The sequence below is a fragment of the Polypterus senegalus genome, chromosome 15 (genome assembly GCF_016835505.1).
Source record: "Polypterus senegalus isolate Bchr_013 chromosome 15, ASM1683550v1, whole genome shotgun sequence".
In the NCBI taxonomy this organism is placed as follows: Eukaryota; Metazoa; Chordata; class Cladistia; order Polypteriformes; family Polypteridae; genus Polypterus; species Polypterus senegalus.
In genome coordinates, this window is record NC_053168.1 from 80,342,554 (window position 1) to 80,370,474 (window position 27,921).

At 39.4% G+C, this 27,921-nt stretch overlaps 1 protein-coding gene across 2 annotated transcripts in view; it reads right to left on the minus strand.

Moving 5' to 3' along the window:
- si:dkey-256h2.1 (uncharacterized protein LOC337520 homolog) overlaps window positions 1–27,921 on the minus strand; it is a 354,044-nt gene that overhangs the window by 143,396 nt on the left and 182,727 nt on the right. The window lies entirely within an intron of this gene.

The following is a 27,921-nucleotide window of genomic DNA, read 5'->3' on the forward strand; positions in this document are numbered from 1 at the left end:
CCATCTTAACCTCTCAATCAGTTTTGTTTTGTACTTGAACCTGAACACAACTCATTGTAAACAAACCCATTTTGCAGCCAGGGCATAATATACGGGTGGCTGCCCCAAACTCTTTTGATGTCTCCTTTCTATTCTTGTGACACGTGTTAGTGTAAAAGATTCCTCTTGTCATTGGCAGTTGTCACTCTTCATTCTGCCTCCTCTCAATAGATTGGAACTAAAAGAAAACCACCAGAATCAGAGGGTTAAAAGATCTGGGTATCTCAGGCTCAATTTTTACACTCCAGAAATGAGCTGGACACATACCATTTAGACCACCAATTAAAAGGCCAACAAGGAGATACCGAGGGCTAGAAGAATATGTAGATGACAAAATTAAGTCAGGCACTCCTGAGTGGTTACTAAAAAGGCAAAGTCTGGTGAAGGTTGGGAGATTCTGCACAATGTGGTACTCTGGATACTGCAGTAGGAGAATAAAAGTGGGGACAAAACAAAGATTCTTTGGGGACTCTTGTCCTTCAGATACAAAGTGACCTTGATTTTTTAGGATGAATTTTCCAAGAGTATATTAAGTAAACATAACAGCAAGGGTGGATTGAACAAATTGTTCATGTTTGCAGTCTTTGTGGTTGACTTAGCACCCCGAGTAGGACATGGGACATAAAGCATGAACTACATAGAGAAAACCCCAAATTGTCCTGGTGAGATCACACAAGTTGCAAAACAAAACGTTCCTAGACCCAGAGCTCAATTCCAATCCAATCTAATCGAAGTATAGGAACTTAGCCACCTTGCTGCTCTTGTCTGTTTTCAGGGGCAAAACCAGAATCTGCACTAGAAGCAAGCAATGAACATTTGGGATTGAATAACAAAACTTAAAGACAACAAGAAACAGGCATGCAAAATGTATGGCTTTTACCATCTTCAATAACTAGTCTTCAGATAGAAAAATCAACAGCAACAGAGGTGTATATTGAGCAGGCCAATGTTACACAAGCTGACACAGAAACTTTCAGGCTACATATAGCAGGACTTAGGTTGTGAGGAGATATTTGATAATAGCAAAAAAGACACACATTTTGTATAATGGACAATAGATATAATACATTAAGACAAGCAATTTCACCAACAGTTCACAAAAAAGTGTGATACTATAAATGTGAGAGACTGTTCTGCAGTCTAGGATAAATGCAGTTAATTTATTCATCTGGTTTGTGTACTTTAATTGACCACTGGTTTGATTTACTTATTCTTGTCTTTTTTCATTACTTTATTGTTTCACAATAATTCTTTACTATGTAATAATTCACACCGGAAGATTTTACTAGTTGCAGTAGAATAAGCACTGTCACCTCAAGACAACAGCAATTCAAGAATAGGGATCTGTGACTCTGAAGCCTGGTAAATCTGGTAGAAATGATGAACATCATCAGAAATGGTGGACTGATGGTTTTTGCTATTTCCAAGTTAAGTGCGCTAGAAGTGTGGGTAGTGGCTGGGGAAGCCCCACCAGATTACTGGATGCCAGACAGATGAAAAGCACAATGGACTATTATTCATTTCTTCAGTTGTTTCAGAAGGAGATAGAACAGATTGTTTTCTTCTTCTGTAATCCCTAGAAGCATATTTCTGATATTAAACTGATGAGATTGAGAGCAGTAACTGTTTTATGCTTCCTGTGCCAGCTAAGGAAGAAATACAATTTTAGCACAATTAATAAAACTATGCAACTAGACCAGTGTTTCCCTATGGCATTGCAGTTGGGTAATGGATGAAATAACCACTCAGATGATCATGCAAGATTCACAGCGGCAGCATCACAGGTGGATCGCAGCCGATCCCAGGAGACCCCATCAAATATTCCAATAAGCGTGTTTGATGCACAGCAGACGCATTGCAGGTTGATTGCTTCTGATCCTGGATGATCTCCCCAACCCCTGCTTTGACAATCATGTTTCGATTCACTGAGGGGGACCTCCCCACTCCCCCTGTTCAGATGTTTTAACTAGATTTATGGAGTGGGACTAAAGGGTGTGTTGTGAACACATTGGCATGTGAAAAACTTGGAAATATTGAACTAGACAATTCCTTATGAAAAATAAATCTTAAAGTGGAAAAAATAAAGTGTAATTGTAAAACTGGTTAAACAGTGTCACTCAAATAAAATATCAAAATGTGCCTCTTGTACTGGGGACATAAATTTCTGAAAGTTGTGTGAGGAATATTGCATGCTGTGGTAGTAAGATATTATGGATGAAAGCAGAACATGATGCATAGCTGGAACGTATGGAAATGAAAATGGAGAGATGCATTTATACTACAGAGCTGCCATGTCCTATACGCAGGTCATACAGTGTGTGTGGGGCCTGTGATGAGAGGAACGGTTTAGGGAAGGCCATTTGGAGGTTCACAGACCTCTGCAATTCAGGAACTCCACAGGGCCGCTAATTGGACTGCATGTTTGTTTCGCTTGGTTTACTTGACTTGAGTTAGAAAACTCCTCCCACAACCCTGATCTTAACCATATAGTGTAACCAGGTGTATCTGGTAACATCACTTTAGCTAATACAAACCTAAATGGGTCAAGTTGGCTTACACATGTACAAAAGACATTGGATGACAGGATACTGAAGTACACCAAGATGGGGTTGGAAGGAAAGCAATGTTGGGAGTGATGCTGAATTACATGAGAAGAATGGGTTTCACTTCAAATAATGCCCAGGACCGCAGACAGTGGAAAAAAAACACTGGAGAGGCAACTAGTTAGGGCAGTTAAACTATATAGTAATGAATGAAAACCCATTCTAAAACCTGTTTGGGATTTTGCCATCTTAAGTTGAGCAGGTCATCCACCCTGGAAAGATGTGATGGTGGAGGAATTTCTTTCTCCTCTGCCATTTCTGTGAACTGTGTTTGAAGATTAAATGTTAGAGCAGGACAGCACTCAGTTGTATTTATTTCCTTGTGCCTGTGAGGGATAATAAGACTTTCTCCTAGGACTCAGGGTATCTTGTTAAAGTGCTTGCTGAGATTTGGTTCACCAAATCTTCATAAATTGCTATACAAACGTCAAATATTGCTTAAGACCAACAACTACCAAAATGACCATGAGCTTAAGATAACATAAAGAATGAAACAATTTTAACTTCTATTTTTTCCACAGTATATGGCTACAGGCTTACAGGATTCCTGCAACATTAACAGCAATGTTTAATAAGCATATAAGAAGATGCAACATAATCCTGCACAATTTGGTGTGCAATGAATATTTCTTTTTTGGAATATGTGAAATTTTCTTTGTGCCTGTTCCCTGGGTGCTTGAGCAGGCCCTTGGACCATGCAGCGTTCTAGGGAGACCCTTATTATGTGTAAGCACGTACAGCCTGAAGTTTTCTGTTCCACCTTGGAGCAACGATGTGCCGTATTAGTGCATGCCCCCAATCTCTCACTCTCTTGGAATTTGAAGGTTAGAGCACTTTTCGTATAACCCATTGGTTGATTTTATTATGACACAATATAAAGGTGCATGAAGTTGCACATGTACTTATTTTGGAGTAGATGCCATCATTATCATGAATCACGTTGATTATTCATGCATAATATAATTTAGCACTTTGCCCACTGGAAGAAAATTGGAAATTGAAGAATATTTATTTATGTTTCTGTTTTTGATATTAAGTAGTTGTTTTTGATGTTGCAAAAATGTTTAATGCTGCCCTTTTATGGATGTGATAGGTTGTTATTTTATATGATTTTTGTTTGATATTATTCAGCTGACATTTTGTCACTGGTGATGATGGTCTACTACATTGTGAAATGAAGTGTCTCTCCCTCGCCTCCTAATATGAGGTTTATTGGAGGGTGTTTCCTTCCTTGGTTAACCTCCAGCGCTACTGCTGCCACTCTAATCTTTCACAGGTCTTTCCATAAGTCTGCAATAATATAATATAATATTTGTTGTGTCCCACGCTTGCACATTTACTCATTTGTGTAGCAATACCATCTGCCCACATTTTCCATAACTATTTGAGCTGATCCAAACCAGGATCCTTTCAAAATCTAACTGACAACTGGTCAATGGATTTAAACAGAGGAGCGGGAATCTCTAGTCTCCCCTGATAAGTTGTACTGTCTATGTACTTGATCATGTCTCCCTCTCTCTTATACACACACTGCATCTCTTCTCAGGACAGCTCTGGTGGGCCCACCAGAATATTCATGCCAAAAACAGCACTGATCTGGATCCATGAAAATATGTGATGCTTAAATAATAATTAATTGTGGGTACTAAAGAAAGTATAAAGACCTGGGAAGAAGGAACACTTGCCTGCAACAGCATTACAGAAATCTAGCCATCTTTTCTCTGACAGCCAACTTAAACCAGGACACATGTCCTCCCACTGGTGACATAATTCATCTCTTTACTTTAGAAACTGTGTCCCTGGTAGGGTATCTGTCACTTACTGTCATTTACTGCATACATTTGACTCACTTTCATTTTTCACTGCTTAAATTATATAATTTGTGAAGGGGTCATGCTACAGTTCTCAAGGGTACGTTGCCTCATGATGTCTTTTATCTCTAAAAATGTTTGTAAAACCAGAGCAGTAGTCCAAAAGTCCAAAATCCAGCTACCCACAATTCTGCTAAATAGTGTTTTTCTTCCCAGGACATAAATTGTGACGGCAATATCTTTTACAGGATTTATATTCCTCAATTATCTGAATTTCTCCAAGTGACTAAAAACAAGTTTTCAGTAATGTCCCCTTATGTGGGGAGTTGCATTAAAATTTTTCAAGGTGATTATACAATAACATCAGTACATTTGTCATGAGGTAGAACTACTACGACACGTAAGTAACAAAAGCACTTTCAAAAATGTTTGCTAGAGGAGGAAATCTCATTAAAAATTCTGGCTAGACACAAAAAGGGCCTAATAGAATCTTTATAAAATAAGGTTTATTTTTCACAAAATACGCTCTTCAATAACAGTGAAGTTGTGTGGAGCATGAAGACAATAGGATTTGCCCAAAATGATAAGACAATCCAATACGTTCCAATATGGAATCCAAATAGTTGAAATGCAGAGCGAAGTGGCAAAAATCCAGTCAGCACATAAATCCACAATAAACACAAGAACTTGCCCTTCCAAAGCGCATGCATTCGAAATGAATTGACAAGAACTGTGGAAGACCCTCTGGATTTAAAGGGTGGAGGGCAGTATCTGGTAGTGACTGGCAGGTAATGTATACAGTACAATACAGTTTATTTTTATATAGCCCAAAATCACACAAGAAGTGCCACAAAGGGCTTTAAAAGGCCCTGCCTTTTGACAGACCCCCAGCTTTGACTCTCTGAGAAGACAAGGAAAAACTACCCCCAAAAAAAACCCTTGTAGGAAAAAAAAATGGAAGAAACCTTGGGAAAGACAGTTCAAAAAGAGACCCCTTTCCAGGTAGGTTGGGCGTGCAGCGGGTGTTATAAAGAAGAGGGTCAATAAATGCAATACACAGAACAAAACAAAACAAGTAATCCTCAGTACAGTATAATAGTAAAGTAAAAATATTCCAAGTACAGAGCAGATGGTAGTCCCTTCTCTTTGGGGAACCATCCATAAAATATATGGACCATAACATAGGCAACTTACATACATTGACAAAAATAAAGAATGATGAACACAATCAACATAAATAAAAGACATAAGAGACATAAAACATGTATTAAAACTTCAGTCAAAGGAAAATCCCTGGCTGAGATATGACAACATTAAGCAGAACTAAAAACTAATAGTCTTGCAGTTATGTATGATCAGTTATTTTTCAGACACATTCCAATGAGTATGTTATGAGTATATAACAATTTTAATATAAAAAAGCTGTCATACTTTTATGACTAACTTCATTTTTTGAAGGTGCTTAATGATCACATTTAAGCACACCACATATGAAAGACTGGTATTCAGTTTAAACAATTATTTTACTTGCCCAATTCAACACTTTTTATTATGTGCAATTCCAGCACAGGTAGGTTAAGTGATTCAGTGAGTCAATGGGAAGGACAATGGTAAGAAGACTGCATCTTCTTAGTCACAAGCTTTCACTGCATGCCAACAACAATTACGGATTCGTTTTCTAAAAATCATTAGTCCTCAAGGCACTTTTTAAAGTGAGGACTCTAAGTCAAACTACACTTTTTTGAACCTTGTAGTCTACAATTGAAAAGAGTCATTTATAGATATATTTCACCTGAACAACTACACAAAAGAATCTCAAAAGACTGTATATAAGCAAACACACAGCAGTAGACTGGATCAACATGATGCAGTCTCCAACAATTTGGACTCTGTAGGTCACTAGATGAGTCTTTAAAAAATCATGAACCTACTGAGAAGCTAAGTGCACCTGAAATACTTGAGGTTCATTTTGTGTGAGCTGCATCATGCTGATAACACTTGAAAGAAGGGCAACTTACAAAAGGCTTAGTTTATTTATAATGCTGTGAAAATACAGTAGGTGTTTTCTAACACTGCATGGGAGAGATAAGGTAAACTACAGAAGGCCTTAAAATGACTAAAGAAATATACAGTCACAGATGATGTACAGTACATGTTTTGAAGGTCATTTATGCCACTGCCTGTGCATGGTCATAAATTGCTTGGGAAAACAATATACACAAAGTACTGTAGCAGGCTAAAGTAATTCTTCTGTTGAAGTATTAGTCAGTTTTCCACCTAGATGCCCCTCTATCATTATTTATTGTGGATCAGTCCATATTTTCTTCTGTTTCATCCATAGAGAGCCATGTGACGATGCAGGTTCACTGCATGCTCCCATCTTGCTTCCGGGAGCCCTTGACCCCGTCACCATCGGTAATGTTATTAATGAGCTTGACAGTGAGGCTCAACAAATAGAGCAAGGGGATGGTGCAAAAGTGAAAAGTGCTTTTATTTAAAATCAACAACAAAAACAAGTGTTCAAACAAAGTGCAGTGCATCAAATCTTTAAATACATAATCCATTAAAACAGAAGTGAAGTGGAGGTTAAAATACAATAGAAAAAAAAAACAATCCTTTAAAATGAGGTTAATACAATGCTGGAAGTAGTCCTTTAAAAAAAATCCAAAGCCCGGTGTCTTTTACCTGGCAGCTCCCCTGCTTCTCCCATCAGGCTTCTCAACAGGAGAGTCGCCCTACCAGCAGCTGGCCTTCTCTCCGCTGTACTGGTCTCGAGGCTTCCCAATCCCTGGCTTTGGTTGCACTCTCCAGACCGAGACTTGGCTTCCCTAATGACCAGGATGCTCACGTCAGGGAATTCAACGCCCAAGCCTCCCGGCTCCTGCTGTCTTCTCGGCCTTATGCAACCAGCCGTCCTACTACTGGTCACTCCCGTTCCTCCAAAAATGTTCAGCGGGAGCAACCAGTTCCAACTGCTCTAGGTGTTGGCAAACACCCCTGCTAGGGTTCAACTGTCCAGCTGCCTACCTGCAAGATTTCACTCGCTCACTCGCTCGCTCACACCAGCTCTCTCTCTCCACGCTGCTTCCTGCTCTCCAACAACCTCCGTCTTTTTTTCCTTCCTTCTTTTCTTCCCCTCCCAGCCGCCTTGCGCTTCTATTTATGATGGGGACGTAATTCACCTGTGGCAATCAGCAGCTTCCGGGACCAACTACGGATGCAGACGACTCCTCACCTGTGCACCTAAGTGAGTCTCGCCCGCTCTGTAAATCACCCCAAGAACCACTTCAGCCACACATCACCACAGCCCCTTGCTAAGCCACAAGTGCAGTGATTATTTATTTTAAAAATGGCCCTTTGACATGAGCTGTGGACCCATTTTACAACAAGCCACAGTTAAAAAAGAGATCAAATAACAATAACTGCTGCCTCGTGAATCATAAAGCATCCTTCTTTACATTTTATGAATCCATTCTTTTCTCCAGTACAAGACCACAGGAAGGCAGAAAAGATTTTATCACAAAAACCAGCCAGCCGTAGACTGGAAGCCAGCAAATGCTCACATCCCAGTGTACTTTGTCATTTAATATTTGATAAGTTTGAATTACAATATGTCTTGGCAGTGCTGTGTTTCAAGGTTGTATTTCCGCTTGTACGTGCATATATTCAAATTGGCTTCCTTCTTTTTTTTACCCAAAATATTCAAGTTTTCTTAGAGTCTAACTGAGTCTAACTCTATTTGGTTTTGAATAATGACAGAAGAATATAATTTACAAACCCAAGGAGACCATTCTGTCTCCAGATTATTTAGTTAGCTAATAGCATGCTGTCTTAATATTTCATGCAGACATTTTTTAAAAGCTGTAAAATTGCACTGGTTCAACTTCATGATTCTAATGTTTGTTCCTGATTCCCATTAGTCTTTGTGTTTCTTGGTTTCTATCTCAAAGCACATTCGCTTATGTAATGTTAAAATATTTTGCTTGGACAATCTATTTGAGAATTTTCATGATGGAGATTACATTGCCACATAGCCTTCAGTGTTTAAGACAAAATATGATTGTATTGTGTATAGTGTTCACTATAGTTGCAATTTATCTAGTGTTTTGTAGTGTTTCAGCACAACATTCCTTCAACATTTATTTTTGTGACATATTGCTTTAAGGTATGGTAGAAAAAATATGGCTCATTGTGTCTCTATAGCAAGAAACTAAAGAAAAGTTTTACTGTAGCTGTAGTTAGGATATAGTGGGTTGGATAAGGGATGGAATTCCACACATTCGATAATTAAAAAGTATTAAAGTAGGATTTCTGGACCCTTCTGTTTTTCTGATTTTTGTGTTGTCAGTTGTGTCTTTGTTAAATGTTTTATACTTGCAAATTTCCTTCTGTTTTTTGTTTTATTTGTTGTGTTAATTTAGATGATCATCTTTTGTAATTTGTTAATTGATTTTAACCACTAATTAGGTGATAGCTCTCAGGTATACTGGATATTATAACCTCAGGGATGTTTCAGACACCAACTACAAAGATCTCTTTGCTGTGCTTTTCTTGGTTTCCACTGTGTTCTTTGACTCTCATTTGTGTTTCCTTGCTGTGACTTGAGTGGATTTGACAAAATGGAAACAGAGTGAGGCATTTAAAAGATCCATACATGTGGCTAGGATCTTCTCTAGCCTGCCTAGCATAGGCCTCACTCTGCGCAGCCTAACCGCAAACTCCACAGGCATACTTCGACTTACACAGGTCCCACAAAGAGAATCTGGCTTCCAAAGCTTAAAATGCTTTCAGTGTCCTCTGTAATATACAAAAATGTCTGTCCAGGGAGAGCAGTTGTTAAATTTCTGGCTTGAATGAAAAAGTCAACAGAGGGCCTTTATTAATAAAGATATTTATTTTAAAAGCTCAAAAAAAAAGAACAAACATGGCACAATAATGCAAATGGGTTTGTCTAAAAAGGCAACCAACACCGAACAAATGGAATCTGAAATTCTACAAACTGAAAACCAAAAACAGAAGCAAAACTCAGACAATCAGAAAATATAATACTCACTAAATTGCACTTTTAGAAATGACAGCTAATGAGTCACTGCTGGTACTTTTATGCCTCAATATAAAAAATGAGGTGATCCAAGCAGTAGTGACATCACGGTAGACCTACTGCTTAGGGCTTCACCAACAAAACACAGGGAACTTAGAAGAACACAATAGATCTAAAGAGTAAACAATAAATGAACAGGACAACAGTGACAAAAACACACAAATGCAATAAGCACATGAAAAATAATATCTTTAAAATAAAGACAACACAGAAAAGGAAAATAAACACAAGTCAGGGAGCACTCCATGGCTGGAACAATACCCTTGCACCTTTCACCAATTATGCTTTTTATATTCTCTGATTACTTCACATGGCTTTGGCATTTTTGGATTTTAAATTTGTTTAAACTGCCCCTAACTATATCTTGAAGAAGTTATTTATTTCTATGTTGTATCCAAAAGCTTAGATGCCAGAAGCTTTGTGCCACCATCTTATATAGGGAATGATAACATAATTTGTCACATAACCAGCAACTAGTAGAGCTGCTGCAAACAACATGACCATGGGTATGAAAAAAAAATTTACAAAATGGCAGGAGCTAACAAAACAGTACTGCTGAAATGAATGATTGAACACTGTTTACAACCACAAACCAAAATATAAAATGGTTTAAAAATAAAACAAGGTGTGTCCAAGGATGCCTAAGCTTTCTGCTTAGTATTACTATGGACACAGAGATACTGGTTCAAGCTGAACATTTGGGGTTCACTATGGCTTTTAAAATATTAAAAGGAAGAAACACCTTAATATTAAATGTGCAAATTGTAAACATTGTCACATGAAAATCAACTACTTTGTCACACAACAAACACAGCTACTGTTACATATATAACAAAATTTTGTATATTTTTAAATTTATTACAGTTTGAATTATATATCGTGATGGCCGGCCACAGCCATTATCTGACCGGGATGGCAACAGAATGGAAGGACCGGGGGAGAGAGCATTGCTGAGGCAATACCTCCCCTGGAATGCTAGAGGGCAGCCCTCCTGGCAGCTGTGGTACCCCGGACTCCTGCAGGGCACGCTGGGAGCTGGAATTTCGTATATCCCTGTTGGTTTCCGTGGGGGCCAGCAGGGAGAGCTGCAGAGCCTTATAATGAATGTCTACCATACCTGGGAGTGATTCCAGAAAATACTGATGAGCCACCAGGAACACTCCCAGGCCCTGAAAAAAAGAAGCCACCTTGCTCCATTCAGGGAGCCACAGTTCGGCGAAGGTGGACAAAGCTTGACTGAGAGGGAGTGGAGGTGGAAGGACGGAAGAGAAGATAGAAAAGGAAAAGTAGATTGTTCAGTGCTTTGTGTACTGTGCTGTGGGGAGCAGGGAAAAGTACTCCCCTACTTTAAATAAACATGTCTGCTGGACTGGAATTTGTGTCTGCCTGTCTGTGTTGGGTTAGGGCAGCTGTATGCACCCCAGTGGTCCACAAGTGTTGTCCTCTTCCTCCCGACTTTAACCCATTGAATGACGTTGAACGGCACCTTTGATCTTGGACCTGGGAATACTTCCAGTACCACAGTATAGCCTGACAGAAGTACTGCCCTGTAATGCTCTCTGGTGGCACCCACAGATCCCAGCAGGGCTGCCTCACTCACTGCACTACAAGTTCCATGATTCATGGTGGGTATCGGATTGTGCCCTGAAGTCCAGGGATGCTGCCATCTGGTGTGTTGGGGAGGTATATAGTTTTGCAATGTGGCCTCCTTCCATCGTTTTGTCACATCGGCCCCCCAGCCAAATTATAGTTAGGTTTGATTCTTCTTTTCAACTAGAAGAACTGGCTGGCAGAATTATGTCAGCACCAGATGACAGGAGCGCTTCAAGAATGAGTTATACTTCATGCAGAAGGGGATTTTGTATTCTATGCTTGCACAAGCTAATAAAATTGATGAGAAAATGGAAAAGCACAAACTTTTCACTATGGGTCTCTTTTAATCTGCTACAAACTGTGGGAAAATAAAAATTCTGTGCAAAGTAAATGTTGTGAACTGGGACCCGGACACAGGCAGACGGACAACATAGTTCCACCACACACTTGTTTATTTACACTATGTACAAAATGAAAGTCACGTGCACCACAAACCCCAGTGCCTCTTGCACCGATTCCCCCACTGTCCAGGCCACACAGTTCCACTGTCTTTTTCTCTTGACCGCCTCCCGTCCTCTCTCCAGCTCTGTCCACTTCCACCCGACATCCACTAACGACTGGAGGGAGGCGGCCCCTTAAATGGGAACCCGGATGGGCTCCAGCTGCTTCCCGGCAATCAATCCTGGCCACACCCCTGTCGTCTTCCCCCCCAGCACTTCCTGGTGTGGCGGAAGTGCTGGGCTCCAGGGTTTCTCAGGCACCTGGGCGCCGCCTGGCGGTGGCCACGGCCCCTACAGGGTTGGGCTTCCAAGCCCTCTACCCGTGGCCCCCAATACAACCAGGGCGATCACCCCCTTGTGGTCTGGCGGAGGCACAAGGCCTCCTCTGGTCCTCCTGGGCATCCTGGCTGGGCTCTAGCCCCGACCGGGTCCCACACGGGATATTCCGGCATCGGAGCGCCGCCTGGCGGTGGCCACGGGTCCCCACAGGGCTGGGCTTCCAAGCCCTTTACCCGAGGCCCCCAACATAACCAGGACGGATGCCCCCTCGTGGTCTGGAGGAGGCACAAGCCCTCCTCTGGTCCTCCTGGGCGTCCTGGCCGGGGACCACAATGTTTATTTGAAATTGCTCCTCACATTTATTTGAGAGATCCATCACTTGTATTGTAGGTAACAGGAAGGAAGGGCAGGCACCCTGACCAGGATAAAGAAAGGTCACACACCCGGCAAGGAGGCCATAATGGAAGGACCAGGAGAAACAGGCTTACCAAGAGCATGTCATTCACCCACACGACAGATGGCAGTGTTCCTCAGGGTAAAACCCAATTAGGAAACCCACAGGGTGGCATGGGATTTAGAGTGTGAAAATGCAGTCCTGATGGGGTCTTTGAGGACTGCCACAGGGTGCTGTCAGGGGAAGACTGCCTTGGTTTCCACATGACCCAGAAGTACTCCGGATGACTTAGCCAGGAGAATGTGGAAGGTATTCTGTCAAATAAACATTATTTATTTGAACCTGGAACTGTGTTGGGTATTGCTGAGTCTGTTTTTTAAGAATCAGTGGTAACCCCTAGTAGTTACAGTATGTATTCTGCAAGAGTATTGTTCACTCCCATCCTCGTCAACCAAACATTGTTTTAGCCTTATACGTAGCTGTCTGAGATGAAAATCCAAATTTAAAAAAATGTCCTTAATAAGTCCTAAAAAAGGAAAAGAAATGAAGAGCACTACAGTTTTTTCCTCAGAATTCAATTAAAGTAGAACATTTATTCGTATTTCACATCATGTGCCACAACCTAATAATTTTATAAAGATATTTATATTTATTGAGGGAATAAGAGTCTACTGAAATGTAATTCATATGGTGAATGTAGATATATACAGGTGGCAGAATGTTCAACGCACAACTGAGTATATTTAAATGGATGCATACTTTATGAAACATTTCTAATGTCAATTGCTGGTTAATTGACCTACTACAAACAAAAGGGTACATCACATAAAATATGTCCAGAGCTAATTTTAAATGATGCACTGATATGTGTGTTATTTACCACATTCAAGTATCCTGTCTTACATTGATAACTTGAAATCAATGTCCACAATTAAAAAAAGAATTAGATGTAATGAATAGTTCAAAAGGTTTCTATAATTATTCAGTTTTTTTCCAGGAGGATATGATTATGGAATAAGTCAAATAAAAAAAATATAATACATTTCAGGAAAAAATGGGGCAGATCCAAATCACAGTATTTTAAAATAGGTCTCTTACTACACCTTAGCCTCCATCTTTTTGTTATGAATTATTTTTGTTTTATGTTTTTCCACATTTTCAAGACTTTATTGGGATTTTTTTTTTTGGGTGGCTGAATCCATTTTTTATGTTTTCTTTTTAGATTTTAGCTTGTTTTACAAGAGTTGCTATGGTAGTTTCCGCCACGGGTTAACCAGCGGTTGTGATCAGTGATGTCATTGGGTCAAACAGTCTAAAGATTAGTACCATTCACTTCTTGATTATCCAAGATTGTGGATAAATGTGTATCTTGATGGTGCATGCTTTTCTTTGTTTTTGACCGCAGATAACATACTCTTTCTGGATCACCAGGGACCTCTTGTATAAAGGGTGGGTACACACAGAAATGTTGCGTAAGAACGTTTCCACATTCAAATCACGATGTATAAAACCTAAACTTGCCGTAAATCCATGCACATTTCCACGGTAGTTCATACCCTGTCGTACGCAAGTTCTGCGCTCAGTTTTGCAGACTGGCAGCACCCGGCGTCAAAGCAGTACTAGTGTTCCTGTGTGGTTTTCCTTTCTTTTTTATATCCACATCCCTGATGTGGCTTTATAAATACACTGAAACTAAGAGCATATTGTTTATTAGTTTAATAAATCTGATTGTAATTAACCAGTAACAATATAATGGTCCACAGAATGGTCAAACTATTCCAAATACCACAGCTGCTTTAGCGTTGTTACTCTCACCGCACCTTTTTCTTCTTCTTCTTCTTCTTCTTTCAGCTGCTCCCATTAAGGGTTGCCACATCGGATCATCTTTTTCCATATTACTCTCACTACACCACTCATAGTATTTATATCACTGTATCTGAGTGTGAATCACAGCTGTACAACAGCTGATCGGAAAGAGATTCATCGGTATACAGCATCAAGCACACGCTGCCTCAGCCATGCTGTCTATGGAACTGTTGTCATACGGCAAATGCTTCAGAGCCTTTCCTCGCGGCTCAGAAACAGTTTCATCTCAAAAACTATAAAAGCACACAATCAGTACATCAAGTGCTCCTTGTAGAACTGTTTATTCTTATAAGCAGAATTACCTCACTGTAATCTTGCGATACAGTTATAATATTGCTAAACCTGAGCCACTTTATGAAGCGTGTATTTACATATGATGACGATATCATTTTTAAGATGAAATGCAGTAAAATATGTTTATTATATTATACAGATGAAACTTTAACTTCATTTAAATAATCTATATCTATAATAATAAAAGGCAAAGCCCTCACTCACTCACTCATCACTAATTCTCCAACTTCCCATGTAGGTAGAAGGCTGAAATTTGGCAGGCTTATTCCTTACAGCTTACTTACAAAAGTTAAGCAGGTTTCATTTCAAAATTCTACACGTAACGGTCATAACGGTCGATAACGGTCGACAACGTCCGCCATGTTGAACTTTCTTATTCATGGCCCCATCTTCACGAAATTTGGCAGTCAGCTTCCTTGCGCTAACCGAAACCAATGTACATACTTATTTCGGTGGTATGATGCCACTGTCAGCCGCCATATTGAACTTTCCAACGTCACTAATTCTCCAACTTCCGTGTAGGTAGAAGGCTGAAATTTGGTACTTATTTCGGTGGTATGATGCCACTTTCGGCCGCCATATTGAACTTTTAACGGAAACTGGTGTCCATAATTATTTCGTTGGTATGACACCACTGTCGGCCGCCATATTGAACTTTCCAACATCACTAATTCTCCAACTTCCCGTGTAGGTAGAAGGCTGAAATTTGGCAGGCTCATTCCTTACAGCTTACGTACAACAATTAAGCAGGTTTCATTTCGAAATTCTACGCGTAACGGTCATAACGGTCAACAACGTCCGCCATATTGAACTTTCTTATTTACGGCCCCATCTTCACGAAATTTGGTAGGTGGCTTCCCTGAGCTAACCGAAACCAATGTACGTACTTATTTCGGTGGTATGACGCCACTGTCAGCCGCCATATTGAACTTTCCAACATCACTAATTCTCCAACTTCCCATATAGGTAGAAGGCTGAAATTTGGCAGGCTCATTCCTTACAGCTTACTTACAAAAGTTAAGCAGGTTTCATTTCGAAATTCTACGCGTAATGGTCGTAACGGTCAACAACGTCCGCCATGTTGAACTTTCTTATTTATGGCCCCATCTTCTCAAAATTTGGTAGGCGGCTTCCCTGCACTAACTGAAACCAATGTACGTACTTATTTCGGTGGTATGATGCCACTGTCGGCCGCCATATTGAACTTTTCAACAGTCTTTGTTACTTATGGGCCCATCTTCAAGAAATTTGGTACACGGGTTCCCAACGCTAACTGAATCCTACTTACGTACATATATACGTCCATAGCCTGCACCTCGGTCAACATGTGAGGTGGCGTTGGGTCCACCATCCCAATGCCTCCCACGTTGTTGGCTGCCTGCCTATATAAGACCGTCCGTCGCTCCGGTCTCTACATTCCCTTCCTTGATTCGCCACGGGATTCACGTCTCCCTACTGATAACTACAGCCTTTTTGTTTAATCCACGGCTTCTCCACTGTTTTATTGTTTGTTCATTACAATTATAATTATTGTATAGGGTATTTTACACTTACTTTACATTGCTCAGGTACCCATTTCTTTATCATTCCAACCCCCATTACCATGTCTATCGAGATGATCACTATCAATCAAACAACTGTCACTTACTGAGTGGTTTCCATGCCCGGAGATACCACCTACCTTTTCCATTCTCTTTGTTACATATTGCACGACCATATCAGGCTCACTCTTGATATCCGGAGGAACATTGTGTCTTATGTATTGAATGACTGGGACAGGTTCAAGGTGTGGACTGATGACGGTACAGGAGATAATTATACTACACAGGAGCACTAGAAGAGTGAAATGCTTAAGCCCTTCACCTATGGTTCTGCATGTGAGTTGATGGCTGCCGCTGAATTGTTCAGTTGTCGCTTTCAAGTGTACCGAAATGGCCAAATATTTTACACCTTTCGACAACCGCCATTGCCTCTTAAACATCTTAGATTCACAGGTGACGATTTCAGTAGTGGACACTTTGATGTTTATGAATGTTTAAACTCTCAAAAGCTGGATGTGATTTTATCAATGAAACCGGTTGTGTGCTTACAACGCTTGACAGATGTCGAATGTCACTTCAACACAACAAATCCTGCAAATACTGTCGTAATTGAAACAAACCATGAGACTCAAACCGATTATGACAACAGCAATCCAAGCTGTGAGATTTGAGACAAGATTACTGTTCACATGGCCAACTGTAAGTTACATGCTCAAGAGTAAGCTCAGCACACAGCTTGGTCATGTTACAACCGGAGGGCCAAACTGACAACATGGTATACAAAGAGATCCTTAACAAATAATTATTGGCATATTTTCCCTCAGTTTAAAAAGGTTTAATTTTCTTCTTAATAAAAATTTTAATGCAGTACTTCGCCGCTGCGAAGCGCGGGTATTTTGCTAGTTGTTAATAAATGAACATGTGAGGACATGGTGCTGCAGCATCCGTTCATGGATTATTCCTGCCTCGGGCTGTATATTTGCAGGGGCTGGCATGACACTGGAAGGATAGATGGATAGAATAATTAAACACATACTACAAAGATATTTCAATGTTCCTTAAAAGTTTTGAAGAATCGGTGTTCTAAGCTTAAAGATGGCTTAACGTCTATTACAGAGCTGATTGTATGGCGATTGGGTATTTGGGGAAAGAACAGTAAGGACAGGAATTGGAGGTTAGTACATTTGAAAGAGACAGTATTGCTACAGTAAAGTATTTCATCGAAGGTCGCGCATGGCGCAGCAAGCATCTTGCATGAGATATGAGCAATCACTGCTCCACCGTGTTCCCATGTTTAATAACATGCTTGAAATCCTATCATCATGAAAATTATATCACGTATACATCTCAGTATTTTAATTTATCAGAGAGCTGTAATATTGGGAATGTAATGATTCTGTTTCCTTTCGGAGGAAGAGAAAGCCCGGAAGCACGTAGTGATTCACACACAGAGAGTACATAGAAGATTAAATACAAAACAAAGCATTTATCGTGCTACTTTAGTTACGATAGGATTTGAGAAACTAATAAAGTAAACAATTTTAAGATGAAGTTTATGATGTTCTACTTTAATGACAAAATAAACTACGTGATTAAAGTGGAAATTTCAAGATTAAAGTTGACATTTCGTGCTTTTTTCCCACTGTGTGCCTTTTTTTATCTTTGAACCCTAATAAGCTTTCATATGACACTCTGACGGTGGGCTTTGACTCGCCTTTTCATGGTGACTTTGATATCTGACAACTTCTTTTTTATTTCGGGCACTGTGCGACTTTGTGAACTTGAGCTTTCGAGTATTTCCGACATGCTATGTCACTCAATCAACTTCCTTTTGTTGTTTATACCACTATTTAAACCAACAAATAGTACGGTTTTCATTGCCTCCACTTGATAGTCGCTGAAATTCTATTTTCCCTTGTGCTTTTGCCATTGCCTTTTCACAGAAAACTGATATTAAGGGCTATTTATATTGGTTTGCATATTCAAAGATGTGTAATTCTGGGAGGAGTTGGGGTGGGGTAGCAGGCGCGTGCACGTGCATTAATTTTCATGCTGACCGGGATTTGTGTAGTGGAAGAACGTGGAAGTTGGTGAACACAGAGATTTATGCATCTGGATTTTTTTGTTCGTAAGCACATTTCTGCTTTTGTGCTTACGTCATGTTATAGTGTGAATTCTAGGCAAGGCGTTATGCATGAGGCCCCAGGAATCAAAGACAAGACTGACTTTAGATTTAGACTTGAGCTTGGCATGAAAGCACTGTCTCTTCTCTTGGTCTTGTCATAAAAATTAATTTGCCTTCCTTATCAGGTGCAACTCCTCCATCCCAGACTCTGCAAGAGTTGTATTTATACAACACATAACTCTTCAATTCAAGAAAATGTATTTTTTTCTCTCATCATGTACACTAGGGCAAAGAGTTGGGTACAGCATAGTTATTCATATACTTTATTTTAATTTCCAGATACTATAATAAGTAATTTTATCATGAAATTATATTTACCTTAACAACACTGAAAAAAGAAATTGAAATATTGATTTCATTGTTGGAAACATAAAAACAGCCAACCATTCTTAATAATACAATGGTGAGCCCAACAGTGTTCAGAAATACCATTAAGTACACTTACATTAAAGCAAGCAAATTGTATATATCATTGCTTACCCTGCAGATACTTTCAGACATCACGGCAGAACGTGGAGAGAAAAATGCATTCTATTACCAACTATTCTTGCTTTAAAAATGAGATCAAAATAAGAGAAAGTACCTGTTACTTTAATGATACATAGTCAAACAGCAATATACTGTATGTGCTCTGAGGACCCATTGCAAATGCATCACCCATTCCCACACAACTGACTGCTAAGTTAATGCTAGCGTCATATATGCAGACAATATTATTTAAATTAGGCATGCAATTATAAGAGAGAACAGCACAACTGAAGATTTAAGTGACCACCAGCAACACTACTATGAGTGTATCAAATCAGCCCAATTCAATGTATTCTTATAAAGAACATTTCTATTCAAAAGTCCAGAATGCTATACACTCATTACAAATAAAATATAATTAAGCAAAAATATTAAAAGACAGCAGCTAAAATTTGAAACACAATGTTGGAATACCAGTAAAAAAAGATTATGCATTTCATTTACAAATAAATATACATACACATAGCCATTGGGTTTTTAATAATAAAATTTGTATTGTCATTTTTCCTTTACTTTTATTAGTCCCAGATTCCGCTATTCTTTAATGGCATTATATTGTTGTGTACTGAATGTGTGGTCCTTCATAGAACCATTATTAGACTTAGCACCATTTAATTCTGGGAAGGGCTCTTTGCATATGAGGTTTGTTCTTTGTGCTTTGAAAAACATAATATGTGGGAAAAAACTAAAATCTTTCATGCTGCAGGGCACTAACAGATTAAAAAAACAGAATTTAACCTGAAATAGATAGATAGATAGATAGATAGATAGATAGATAGATAGATAGATAGATAGATAGATAGATAGATAGATAGATAGATAGATAGATAGAAAATGTGGCAAGAGACTGGGGGAGGTACCCAGCCAGGATGCCCAGAAGGACCGGAAGAAGGATTACGCCTTATCTGGCCCACGAGAGGGCAGCCGCCCTGGATGGTATGGGTACCACGGGAACAGAGCTTGGAAGCTCAACCCTATAGGGGCCCATGGTCACCGCCAGGGGGCACCCGGATTCCTGAAGAGCCCTGGCCCTCAGCACTTACGCCACACCCGGAAGTTCTGGGGGGAAGAAGATCAGGGACACCCAGAGTGCTTACCGGATGCACAGCTGGCACTTTCGCCACACCAGGGAGTGCCAGCAGTCGCTCATTGGAAGGCACCTGGAGCACATCTGGGTGGATATAAAAGGGGGTGCCTCCCTCCATTCAATGGCTGGAGTCGGGAGGAAGAGAGACAGAACTCAGGAGGAGAGGAGTGGAGGCGGACCTGAGAAGGAGAGGCATTGGAAGGACCTGGATTTTGGGGAAGTACTGAGGTTGTATGTGTGCTTTGGAACTGTAAATAATGCATAATAAACGTGTGTTGGGTGAACTATCGGTGTCCGCCCGTCTGTGTCCGGGCCATGCTCCACAATAGATAGACAGATAGACAGACAGACAAACAGACACAGACAGACAAAAGACCAGAATATTGCAAGTGGGAACAAATCTGTGAGAGATGTAAGCCTTGAAAATGAAATACCCCAAATTAAGGAAAACAAATTATTCTCCTTTCTGCACTCTATATACAGTGTTGGGTAAGGAACACTGGCTGAGAAACTGACAGGGGGCCAGAAAGTACTAATATGAACATTCTTAGGTGTTACATTTTAACTAGCAGGGTTCAGAGGAGCAATATGTCCACTGATCATCTGCAGACAACATCATATAATGCCCGGGATACTTAAACTTATATTCAGACTTGGGTTGCTTGGAAGTAAACCTGGGAAAACATATAAATGAACTCCACTGCCTCAGTTACATTGGACTCAGAATTGGATGGAAGTACAGTAGATGACAGTTGACTAGGCACAGATAGATCTCTCAGGCAATGAAAATTGGAAAAGGTGGCAGCATGTGTGAAAAAAGGTTTGTGTTTTGCTTTCATTCCTTTAAACCAAGATAAGCAGGTAGCCTCACCTGCAATAAGCAGCATGATCTTTCTCTTTGTTATGATAGATAGATAGATAGATAGATAGATAGATAGATAGATAGATAGATAGATAGATAGATAGATAGATCTAAAATTCCCATTATTACTACTAATAACCATTTCAACTAAAAAGAATAGTTTCTTGTAAAATTGTGTTTTCCACTGATCATCAACAAAAAAACAGCTCCAGGGATCTAATGTAATAAAATTAACCTTGGTTAAAAAAATATATTAATACTGTACACAGAAAAGTAGTTTGTTGGTTACACAGTACTTCTGATACATCAGATTAACTAACAGCACTACAAATATTTGCTAGACAAAGCCAGGTAACATAACTAGTGATTCTCATATATTTGTACCATGTCAGCAGTTCACTGACACATCTGTATTTGGTATGCATTGCTCTGTTTTATCTTCCATTAATTTTCCCTTACACGTGTTATGGTGACTGGTATAAAATTTCTAACATCAGTCTGATCAGCTATTTATATGACAGGACAATATTTGCGAGCTAATAGTCTTTAGAAATTTAACTAGAATGAAATGATTTCCAAAATATAATTTATGTGACAACTACCTTGAGCAATTCTTAACTCTCAGTAATCTGAACATGAAAATAATAATATTCACCATAACTACTGGGATAGTTACAACTTCTTCACAAGTGAAAAGGTAAAAAAAATATTAATTGAAAGAATGAGCTGTTTTCTTTTTTGTATGTATTATTTTCATTGTTACTTTTAAAACACCTCACTCCCTTTTTTGATGGTTCTTTGTCTGCTGAAAAAGCTAAATGCACTTTTTTTTTTCTCTAAAAGTTTAATCCATCCATGTACTTTGCATCAGAGTCTCAAGAGAATCCATACTTTACTAAAGTACAAAACAGCAGGTGAGAAACAAGAATCATTTCACTGTGGAATGGCACTCCTTGTAAGGATTACTGGGCTCATGCAGTCATTGATGACCGATAGAACGGCACTGCTCATGAGTCAAATTTCAAGTGTCATAGCAAAGGGTCAGAATACTTTGGTGCTGTTTTGGTTTTTTATTTGTAATGAATTTTCAAAAAATCCTAAACTACTGTTTTTGCTTTGTCATTCTGGTGTATTCTGGGGGAGTGCTGCTTGATGCGAGGAAACCATGAATTTAGATGTTTTTAGCACAAAGCCCCAGCTTACCAAATTGTGACAAAAGGGAAGGGGTCTGAATACTCTCTGCATCCACTGTAGCCACACTGTTACATGTCAGGAAACTGATGGCTGCAAGTTAATCTAACAGCTTATCTTCATAAGGAAAACTGGTAGAAGCTCACATGACCAGAGACAGTACATGAAAACTCCAGCCAGGAATCAAAGTGAGTTCAAACACAACATTAGTGACTGAACCATTTTGCCACCCTCCTTACTACACAAACCTTACAAACTAATGGATGCATATGAACCCAGATTCCATCCTTCATTGCAGAAACAAGCCTTATGTTAAGGTGTTAAACAAATATTAATACCCTTTAATTGTATACTAATTACAATTGTCAATCTTAAGTATATGAAATATTTTTCTCTTAATTTTTAGTAAGTGGTGAAACCTGATAGCCATATCTGTGTATACTCTAAGCTAAAATTCGAAAGACTCTGATAGCTGCATTCCTTAATTTCTATCTTGTATTAAAACCTCAGCTCTGCATATAATGGGAGGGAAAATCTACAATCATCTGTGCCATGCTGTTAATAACAAAGTTTAACTTTAGTTCCAATAAATCAGCTATGAGGTTAGATTCTATTTTTGACTGAATTATAGCTTAACTTACAGATTTACCATTATAAAAAAAACTTTCCAAATTGAAAAATATTTCATCCTGTTCAGTACATACAAAAGCTAATTCCCATAATCACTTACTGCAAAATTGCCAATTGTAATACCTTTCTTTAAAGGCAATTCTACAATTTCTATTCCTACCCTACAGTTAATGGAAAATGAAACTGCAAGGAACATAATAAGAAAAAACAAAATCAAATTGACTGCCAACTGGGTTTGGAACTGATATTAAAATGCACATTTTCTCTATAAAAAGCTGTGAATAATTTCACTTTTTTCCTTGATGCATTGTTGAAAGTCATCTTAAAATTCTGGAACAATTTCAGTTTCTCAGAGAGGTAACTTCTTTAGTTACAGACGTCCTTAAACTGTGATATTGTTTATATGATGAGACTTTAGTTATTACTCCTATTACAACTACAGGCACAACTGCCAGTATGTTGTCTGCCTCATTTTTGTTTCTGTTTGTCATGTTCATCACAGTAGCTATTTTTATTGTAAACAGGGATCACATTATGTATTATGTCTTTAATTACAGGCTGAAAGTTTCAATATATTGCACTTGAGTTCCAGTTCAGGGCCTCTTCAGGTTACAAGGATACAATGAAGGCGCAGAGTCCTACAAGGCCCTACCAATAAGGAGAATTCAGACTGGAATTATAAATATTATTGTTTCAGTATAATGACAAGACTGTAACTAAGGGCTGATATCTTAGTCACTTATTAAGATTGTCCCACAAGTAATCATTTCAGGAGCACAGAAGTAGTCGAATATCAGATTAAGTGCAGTTTATCAGGAGGTCCAAAATCTAACAGGTTGCCCCCTTCTGCCTGTTATAGCGGACAGGCTACCTGGGTGCTGTTGTTTAATTTAAATGTGAGCTGGAGCTTAAGGCTCCATATCCACCTGGGAGTTGTCATAAATGTGCATATTGGGGGCAGCTTAAAAGCTTGGATAATGATAATTTCCTGCCAGAACACAGGATGGCACTGTTGACTAGCACAATTATCTTTTTCTCCCTCTGCAGACTGGAAGATTGATGGCTTTACCACCCATGATGTCACTTCCGATTTCCGCCTACCTCGACCTGACTGTTTCTGCCAGAAGTCCTTATCAGAGGAATTTCCGCCATCTTGAATCAGTCTACTTGTTTTTCTTTTCTTTTCGTGTTTATACCCCGTGTTTTATTTATTGTATGGGATTTGCCTATAGGTGCCCCAACACTTTTTAGAACTTAAAGGATAGGTTTGGTACTTTTCAAGATAAAGTTCTTTCTTCACAACTAAATTACATTTTAATTTGTCTCATAAAATTATGGTCTAAAGTGAAGCATTTTGTTTTTTTAAATAAAAAAATGATTGTCTGTTTTTGCATTACAATGGTGCTAATGGATACACAGGTCCACATGTGAATGTAAAAGCCTTAAAAGTAACCAAATGCGTTGTCACACACGTGCACGTAGGGGACAGTCAAAAAGCTCGATCACACGTGAAGACCGAAAGACAAGGGGATAAGACGAGGTACTAATGCTTTTCTTTCCTTAACTCCACAGAAAGATGACAGAATAAAACGGCCATACCGGTCATCACGTCCCATTCCTCTAAAAGACTCCTCAGCTGGCTCCGTGGGGTCGCCATGTTTCTGGACAGCCCCGATGACTACATTCCATCAACCTCACTCCAGACGTCATCTCTGGCCACTACGTCAGCTTCAGCCTCCCCTGCACCTCCTCCCCGTTAATTGCACTTCCTTTTTTTTTTTGTATATAAGAACCAGAGAGAGACCTTCATTTAGTCAAACATTTTGCTTTGATATTGACTCTTATTTTGTACTGGACGCTGGAGTTTCTGTGTGTTTATTTTTTCACAGCGTCAATTTTTAAATTTCAAAAATGTTACTGAGTATTATCAGATAATGAGATTGAACACATGTTGTAAAACAGCATATCCATGTCATTTTAAGAAGGGGAAAAAAGCAAAAAGCAAAATATTGTTGTGAGATTCAACCCTTTTAAAGGGAGACTCTGCACTTTACTCGTCTTCTGTGGCATCTTCCAGGACCAGATGTCTGGATTTACCTCAGAAAGTCATCACCAAGTGCTGCTATTGACACTGAATGTCGATGCCTTGATATAAACTGCTGTGTCTGTTCTGTAGAGAACTAGGCAATAGTAACTGAAAAAGGCACACTTACGATTGCTTGTATTCTTTCACTATATAGAAGCTTATTTCATTATTTCAGTGGCTGCTTCCATCATGCAGCAACACACGCTTCTACCTCACTCTTCTCACTGAGGGTCAGAGGCACCCCTTATGCCTCACTCTCTCCCAGTCCTCAGGGCTGGCTATAAATCAGGACAATGTCCGTATTTTATTACCAAACATGCAAACTGCACTAGTAACCTGTCATGCAAGGTACAGCTGATAGAGCCTCCAAACAAGGTGACAATATATAGGCCCAAAATATGATGTGTCTGTGGTCTGCTCCTTTGCCCACCAGCCCTAGGCACTGTTGTTGCCACTGCTACCTTTATTCCAGCACCTGCAGGTAGCGCAGAGCTGTCACTCCTGCCTCACAGCGCCAGGATCTGCAAAAGTTTTGCATGTTCTCCCTATGTATTTGCAGATTGACTGTTGTTTGTACAAAGTAAAATAAAACTCTTTGGTGCTCTTTTTACTACACTGCTACTTTGCATAAATCTCGCTCTATAGGTTATGGAAAATGACAACGCAGAAGGTAATGGACACTAAGGAAAAAATCATATGATGTGAGTGAACATCTGTCTGTTATTACAAGCCACAGCAGAACAAAACTGTTGAAGAAACATACTTTTAGAACAGGGGTGCCCACACTTTTTTGCTTTGTGAGCTACTTTTAAAATGACCAGGTCGAAATGATCTACCTACATTAAAATTATATATACATATATATATATATATATATATATATATATATATATATATATATATATATATATATATATATATATATATATAGCATTCAAAGTCTGAATCACAATCTGATTGTATGGGTGGTTACCTACCAGGTTGGTCTGCAAGTCGACAAACATCCGCCACGGGTGCCCTCTCAGTTGCGAGAAGCAGATCATAGAATGCTACATAGTTAACTGTCAAATAATGCAGAGTACACGACACATGTTTCGCTCTATTTTGGGCTCATCAGGCGTACACACTCCACTGTATCCCTTTTTGGGGATCGAACCTCGAACGTCACACAAACGCACTTCATTTGTGACATTGTGAAAGAAAAATTCTCCAATTCCACATTCAGCCCATACCCTCCCCAAACAATTTTTTTTTATAAATCCCTTCTTTAGTCGATATAAACTGGAAGTCTAACTAGATCACAGCCAGAGTTTTGCAGCAGCTCGCACATTTGATCGTGCGTGCGGGATGACCAGTGTGAAGAAAATAGATCTCAGACTGGCCTGTATGTCAATCAAGTGGCAAATGCCATAGGTAGGAAACTAACGTTTTAAATTTTTTTTTTTCAATGCAACGCAATCTACCTGCACTACCTTTGCGATCTACAGGTTGATCACAATCGATGCATTGGGCACCCCTGTTTTAGAAGGATTATAAGGAGAGAATAGCTTGGTGCTGGGGGTTTATCATAACCTGACCCATAACGGAGACTGTAAGCAGTAAAACAAAAATGAATTGTATTCTTACCTCAAGAAAAACTGTTGTAAGAATCTGTGATAAAATATTATTTCTAGTTCTGTTTCGTTTTCCTAAGGATACCTCATATAACAGAAGTGTAGTTTCTTAAAATGATACCTTCGATGCTTCAAAGTGGATACTAAGTTTTAAGTCTTTTTCATTCACACATGGGTCAGTGTATCTATTTAGTCCCATTATAAGCTGCTTGAGCATTCAATCATTCACTCATTCATTTATTAATTTTCCATCGAATATCCAAGACTGCGTCGCATTGGCAACAGTCTTAGCAGTGAGGACCATAGGTCCCTTTCCCCAAGCCACACTTACCAACTCATACTGTGGGATCCCAAGGCATTTCCAGGCCATCTGGGATATGCACGGTGGCCCACAAAAAAGTGGCCCGTCTCCACCAAGACGACTGCATTACGTTGTGAAGAGAAAAATAATCAAATTTTGAACTCACAATTACAGACGATGCTGCAAGTGATCTCCTTGTTCATCAATACATATCTATGCCTGTTTCAGCATTTTTATGTACACACTTTGCAACATCTGTATCACATTTTCAATGTTCAACTTCAGTTCATTTACAGTCTGTGGATTTGTCTCATACACGCAGCACTTTAAATGACCCCACAAGAAATAGTTGCATGTTGTTAATTCAGGTGATCGTGGAGGCCATAAACCCTTGCTAATAATACTTTCGTCAGGGAAATGCTCCTGAATAGTAGTCATAGATATTCGGGAATTATGGCAAGTCGCCCCATCTTGCTGGAAGTAACAATGGTTGCACTGACCACTTCAGTACACTGCCACCACAAAAGTGGTTTCCAGAGGTCAGACAGTAAGGAAATAAGGCAGGCAACATGACTGCAGCCACATATCTGGCGACAGATGAAACGGGAGTCGTCTCAGTGGAGGCAGGCCACTTTTTCGTGGGCCAAGCTGTATAATCCTTCCAGTGATCCTTCCTGGATCTTCCCCGGGGTCTCATCCCAGCTGATTGTGCCTATAAAACCTCCACAGGGTGGCATCCAGGAGGAATCCATATCAGATGCCCGAACCACCTCAATCAGCTCCTCTCGATGTAGAGGGTCATGAACAGACAAGGTATTTCAAAAATCTATAAAAAAAAATTCTTCTCATCGGAACAGAATTTTATGTGGCAAATGAATATATACAATGATTGTGAAGAAATAACTTCAACTTGAAAAATATCAAACTTATCCTTTAAGGCTGCAGGACTTCTAGATGGAGAGCCTAACCATGAAAGTGATTAAGATAACAGAGTTCCCCATTTACTGAACGCTCAGCCAGAAAAGTGGTTTATAATTAAGAGTGACAGACATCAATTTAATTAAAGGTCGATGCTTTCAGGGTTACATAAAAGTGAACAAAGCCATGGATTTGGGAAGTGGAAATGGCAAGTACAGTCACATGGTTAGCTATCAAACACACACACACTACAGGCAAATTTGATCACACTGTCAGTGCCTAGGCTAAAACACAAGTAACACTACTGAAAGGTAGAGTATAGATGTTTTAGTTTTACTTTCCATAACAACCATCATAAAAATAGCTCCAGGTCTTGCAAAAGGAAATTGCAATTTGCCATCTAATTCAAGAAAAAGAATATATTCTATATTAAACATCTACATTAGTAAAGAAATCTGATTCCAATGTGATATATATTCTGTCAGTTTTTACTAATAGG